Source organism: Patiria miniata, unplaced genomic scaffold, assembly GCF_015706575.1.
Source record: "Patiria miniata isolate m_02_andy unplaced genomic scaffold, ASM1570657v1 HiC_scaffold_10, whole genome shotgun sequence".
NCBI classification, from domain to species: domain Eukaryota; kingdom Metazoa; phylum Echinodermata; class Asteroidea; order Valvatida; family Asterinidae; genus Patiria; species Patiria miniata.
In genome coordinates this window covers 6,916,293-6,922,813 of record NW_024037048.1, presented here as the reverse complement: position 1 = coordinate 6,922,813, position 6,521 = coordinate 6,916,293, and the positions used below count along the sequence as shown (strand labels likewise).

Below are 6,521 nucleotides of genomic sequence, written 5' to 3'. Positions count from 1 at the left end.
TCGTGAAACTTGATCAGTTTTCCAGAAGCTGTCTTAAATCTTGTCATCTTGAAATCTTGATATCTTGAAATCTTGATATCTTGAAATCTTGAATTATTGTTGGTTAACATCCTATCTGTTTGAATAATCTATAAAATTCCAGTCTATAAAGTGTCTTCTTCAGTCCTCTTGAAATCTTCAAATTTCCAGTTATTTTTTCAGTCATCTTGAATCTTGGAAGTAGTTGATTGTGCCTGATTTTCCTTTAATCTTGAAACCTCTTGATTTTTTTCAATCTGTTTTGAAAGCTTACTTATTTTTCTATGCTAAAATCTACCTTGCTTTGGAGTCTTTTGCAGTTTTCATCAGTCCTCTTCAAATCTGGAACATTCCTGTGTCTTGCAGGGTCCTTTTGACGCTTTGAAACTCCATGAGTTTTCCTGAAGCTGTCTTGAATATTGCAGGCTTGAAATCTTGGTAATTCCTGTCTTTCTGAGTCCCCTTGAAATCTTGAAACTTCCGGAGCATTCCTTATTATACTTTACAATCTCCAAATCTGAAAACTTCAAGTTGAAATCTGCCTGTAAAATACGTCTTGATCATGTTGATTTGACTTGGAAGTTGAATATTCCTTCGAAATCCTAATTCTTTAAAAATCTTCAACTTACGTCTGGAAACCTTGAAGGTTTGAAATCCTGAATGCTACCTTGAGTTTTCGTCAGACTTCCTTTGCCTCCTTGGGTCCTCTTGAAATCTTGACACTGCCCTAGTCTCAAAAAAGTCCCTGTTCCGCGGCAGTGTAACATCGTCCTCATTTTCGGCAATGCAGCGTGCGTCCACCTTGTCAGCAAAATGTGTTATTATGGAGAGCGCCATCTATTGTCATCTATTTTCGTCATTATCGTCTGCTTTGAACAGCGCACCCTATTATAGGAAAACGATGAGCAGTGTGTTACCAAAATGTTTTCTAGAGTTTTATCGCATTGATCGGATTGAAACACGGTTAAGTTTTCAATCCCCTAAAACCATCCGTTTCATAAATCTTTGCTTAAGCCGATATTTGTAATTGCAAACTCATGTATTTAGTAACACCAAAACCCAAAGTATTTAACTTAAACAAATACAGCAATGTTATTTAACATTCAAGATACTGTCATTTGGTTGATTACGGTCTTATTATTTTATACAGTTCTGAAGTTGAATCTCGATTGGGTTAAGGCCAAGAAAAAAAATTCCACCCGTTTCCACCGTTTTGGAAAGATTCCCATATCTGGCCATCAGTAATTTTTCCCTTAAATGATCAACCTATCAGCCATCAAAAAGTGATAATATGTCCTAAAAAGTCAAAATGAGCAGGACAAATTTGGCATTTTTACTGAGAAAACACTTTAAAATGTCCAGACCAGTCCCATAGGGTTTGTGCACAGGGTGTCAAGTGATGGCCAGATATTGAAATCTTTCCCCACTTTTGTGAATTATAAGTTGTGGATAATTATTTTGAAGTTATTCTGAAGAAATTAAACACTCACCTCTCGGCCCAACGACTAGCATTCAACCTGTCTCTGGTCGAAGGCCCGATTTGCCGACTCCATAAGCTCACGGCTAGAAACAATAAATAATCAAAATTTCACTTATTTCACTTATTTTGTCTCCAAAATCCCAGTGGGTGACTCCAGGATTGTCCAAATGCAGGGGTGTTGGAATCTAAAATATCGCAAGAATAGGAAATAATGTAGTATCCAGACGCTTCTTCAGCGGTGTGTACAAAGTCTAAGGAGAGTCCAGAACATTTTCTAGGTATTTCCCAACAAATTTGGAAATGTTTGTCAGGCATGCATGCATATTTCATGTCATTTCAACATTTTTGCAATGACTGATCTTTATTGAGATGATATATGGAGAAAAAGGGGCGTCAGGTTGCAACATTCTTTCCCAAGAATTACACTTATCATTATTTGTTTTATTTTATTTTTATTGGTTTTTTTTTTTGGGGGGGGGTGGAGTAGGCTGGGGGTGGAGTGGGCAATATCAAATTGTCAAAAAAATATGCATAATTATCCAGCTCAAAATTCCTTCTTTTTTTTTTACGTGGAAATATCTGCCGATGGTGCATGTGAAAACAAAAATCATCTTAATATTACTACCACATTTATATCAAGACATTCACAGTCAGTTCACTGCGCCAACCTCATAATATTATGGAAGGCCGTTACCAGTTCATTTGTTGAAAAAACTGCATTATTAAGGTTCAAATAACTGTTAAAGGAATCTCAACATTACAGGAATAAACCATACTCACAGTCAGACAGGGCGTTGCTCGCCTGGATTCTACCGCCATACTCGGTCGACCAGCGCTGTCTTAAAATCAGCTATGGGCCTGCGCAATTCAAAATGTCGCCAGCCATGTGGGTTTTGTTCCCGTGTGGATTAACATTTCCCGTCACACATGCCTTACGGCACAATTGTTAAACAAACTAGACGCGGACAATAAACGCTAGTAAAGATCCGTAGCTTTATTCAAATGAAGACATGCATATTCATTTCAGTTTGCTTATGGTCAAAAATGATCTTCCATACCAGTATGCAATTTTGGGTACATTCTTTGCAAATTTTAGGGATTATTAACAAAACGCTATCAACCCAAATCGCTTGATGCCATTTGTTCCTGACTGACCCCCAGAAGAGTGTTTTCGGGGCATTGGTTTTAAAGCCGATATGAAGGGGCACATTGAATACCATTTTCCCGGATCTTTTTGAGCGGGGTGTCCAGTTGTAAAAGTTGGCTAAATAAGCGGCTAGGCCAAAAGGAGAATCACATATCGATATTTTTTGCAGTCGATTGAACATTTGAATTTAGAATTAAATGTTGAAACACGCTTTTTCATAAACTTTCTCTCTTTTGGGGGCGGGGACACATTTCATTATTGGGGGCGGGATAAAAGGGAAATAACAAAGATACTACAACATCAATCCACACTCGTGTCAATTTCTTTCTGAAATTGATCTTAGCAATCTAAGCGATGAATCAAAAGTAAAATTCCAAATTGTATTATGCAAGAGGAAGTACAGAAGGGGCATGATAAAGCGTAGAATTGTCCTTAAAATCTGTTTTGTTTCACTTAGATCAGGAAACACAGCTGGGAGGTTTATTCTTTGAAGCAAATCATGACATAAATAGGACACGGATAATAAGGGAATGGACAAATAAATACAGAAAATGAGTAAATTTGATCCAGCAATCACATTTTTGTGTCCATTTCGCTTGTCAATGATCAAATGACAATTTTAAATAAGTTTACAAATTAGTATAACATCTTTATGTTGCCGACTTCTGACAAAATAGCGACATTAATGTAACCTTGTATGTGAAAGCACTCTTTTCCTCCCAATTTTGGAAATGTTTTACGCCTTAACAATGACATATCATGCAGCTAAAATGTTCACCGGCTAAATTATTACCAGATAAAGCATTCTTGATTACTTGGAGTCGAACACGCATTGAAAACAGTGGCATTACTGCGGGGCGGGCCGGGCCTGACCGGAGCGGGGCGCGGGGGGGGGGGGCATGCCAACCAGCAGATGTCCGTGCCCCCGTGCCCCCCTCCCCCCGTACACTCCCCCCCCCCCTTGAAAAATCTTGAATTGACAAAAAAAAAGTATACATAGGTTGCCTTATACGTACACCCCTTAAAATGTATACTGTGCACGCCCATGTGCCTCCCGTAGCCGTTTAACCCTTGTTACGGCACTTACTCTCTCCCACATGCACTTAAAATCCTTGTTTGGATGGACCCTGACACAATTTTGATATTGGGTCGGAAATTGACGGAGAAAACAAACACTGTATTTTAATTAAAAGCGAACTCGAACAACAAATACTTAGAAATGACTTTTAAAAGGATTGCCGCTGCAGCAACTGTTGCAGTTGCCAATAAATGATAAAAGTTGGAGTTAGTTTAGTGGTGCGGCATAGGGACAGAATTGTGCATTTTGTGATAAAAGCATGAAACTTGGCATGTGAGGTCTTCATACCATTATCCCCGGATGACCGGTTTTCGACGATATAAGGCCTTTTCGTCAAATTGACCAACATGAACGAAAGTATCACACCAAAAGAGGTCTCGGTCACTTTTTTTCATACCTTTTTTATCATTCCCCTTCTTTACTTCCTCTTGCATAATACAATTTGGAATTTTACTTTTTAATTCGTCGCTTAGATTGCTAAGATCAATTTCAGAAAGAAATTGACACGAGTGTGGATTGATGTTGTAGTATCTTTGTTATTTCCCTTTTATCCCGCCCCCAAATAATGAAATGTGTCCCCACCCCCAAAAGAGAGCAAGTTTATCAAAAAGCGTGTTTCAACATTTTATTCTAAATTCAAATTTTCAATCGACTGCAAAAAAATATCGATATGTGATTCTCCTTTTGGGCTAGCCGCTTATTTAGCCAACTTTTACAACTGGACACCCCCCCCCCCTGAAAAAAAGATCCGGGAAAATGGTATTCAATGTGCCCCTTCATTTCGGCTTTAAAAACAATGCCCCGAAAACACTCTTCTGGGGGTCAGTCAGGAACAAATGGCATCAAGCGATTTGGGTTGATAGCGTTTTGTTAATAATCCCTGAAATTTGCAAGGAATGTACCCAAAATTGCATACCGGTATGGAAGATCATTTTTGACCATAAGCGAACTGAAATGAGTATGCATGTCTTCATTTGAATAAAGCTACGGATCTTTCCTTGCGTTGATTGTCTGTGTCTAGTTTATTTAACAATTGTGCCGTAAGGCGTGTGTGACGGGAAATGTTAATCCACACGGGAACAAAGCCCACATAGATTGTCAATGGCTGGCGACATTTTGAATTGCGCAGGCCCATATAGCTGATTTTAAGACAGCGCTGGTCGACCGAGTATTGCGGTAGAATCCAGGCGAGCAACGCCCTGTCTGACTGTGAGTATGGTGTATTCCTGTAATGTTGCGATTCCTTTAACGGTTATTTGAACGTCAATAATGCAGTTTTTTTCAACAAATGAACTGGTAACGGCCTTCCATAATATTATGAGGTTGGCGCAGTGAACTGACTGTGAATGTCTTGATATAAATGTGGTAGTAATATTAAGATGATTTTTGTTTTCACATGCACCATCGGCAGATATTTCCACGTAAAAAAATGAATTGTGAGCTTGATAATAATGCATATTTTTTGACAATTTGATATTGCCCAATCCACCCCCCCCCCAGCCTACTCCAGCCCCCCCCCCCAAAAAAAACCCCTCAAAACCCAATAAAAAATAAAATAAAACAAATAATGATAAGAGTAATTCTTGGGAAAGAATGTTGCAACCTGACGCCCCTTTTTCTCTATCATCTCAATAAAGATCAGTCATTGCAAAAATGTCGAACTGACATGAATATGCATGCATGGGACTGAGAAACATTTCCAAATTTGTTGGGAAATACTTTAAAAAAATGTTCTTGACTCTCCTTAGACTTTGTGCACACTGAAGTAGCGTCTGGATACTACATTATTTCCTATACTTGCAATATTTTAGATTCCAACACCCTTGCCTTCCCCTTTGGAAAATCCTGGAGTCACCAACTGGGATTTTGGAGACAAATTAATGAAATAAGTGAAATTTTGGTTATTTATTTTATCTAGCTGTGAGCTAATGGAGTCACCAAATCGGGCCTTGGACCAGAGACAGGTTGAATGCTAGTCGTTGGGCCGAGAGGTGAGTGTTTAATAACTTCAGAATAACTTCAAAATAATTATCCACAACTTACAACTCATTAAAGTGGGGAAAGATTTCAATATCTGGCCATCACTTGAAACCCTGTGCACAAACCCTACGGGACTGGTTTGAAAAATTAAAAAAAAATTCTCAGTAAAAATGCAAAATTTGTCCTGCTTATTTGGACGTTTTAGGACATATTATCACTACTTGATGGCTGATAGGTTGATCATTTAAGGGGAAAAGTACTGATGGCCAGATATGGGAATCTTTCCAAAAGTGAAAATGGGTGGAATTTTCTTTTTCTTGGCCTTAGCCCAATCGAGATTCAACTTCAAAACTGTATAAAATAATAAGACTGTAATCAACCAAATGACAGTATCTTGAATGTTAAATAACATTGCTGTATTTTTTAAGTTGAATACTTTGGGTTTTGGTGTAACTAAATTTGTAGTAGGCTACATGAGTTTGCAATTGCAAATATCGGCTTAAGCAAAGATTTATGAAACGGATGATTTTAGGGGATTGAAAACTTAACGGTGTTTCAATCCGATAAATGCGATAAACTCTAGAAAACATTTTGGTAACACACTGCTCATCGTTTTCCTATAATAGGGTGCGCTGTTCAAAGCAGACGATAATGATGACACTGTTGGACAATAGATGGCGCTCTCCATAAAAACACATTTTGCTGACAAGGCGGACGCACGCTGCATTGCCGAAAATGAGGACGATTTTACACTGCCGCGGAACAGGGATTTTTTTGAGACTAGGGCAGTTTCAAGATTTCAAGAGGACCCAAGGAGG

General features: G+C 38.5%; 1 long non-coding RNA gene across 1 annotated transcript; it reads right to left on the bottom strand.

The window, feature by feature from the left end:
* Positions 1-454: 454 nt before the first annotated feature.
* On the bottom strand, positions 455-2,411 carry LOC119733778. The gene is made up of 3 exons (XR_005271976.1): positions 2,279-2,411; positions 1,509-1,581; positions 455-903 (listed from the first exon to the last, which is right to left on the bottom strand). It is a non-coding gene; the product is annotated as an uncharacterized LOC119733778 (long non-coding RNA).
* Positions 2,412-6,521: the final 4,110 nt, after the last annotated feature.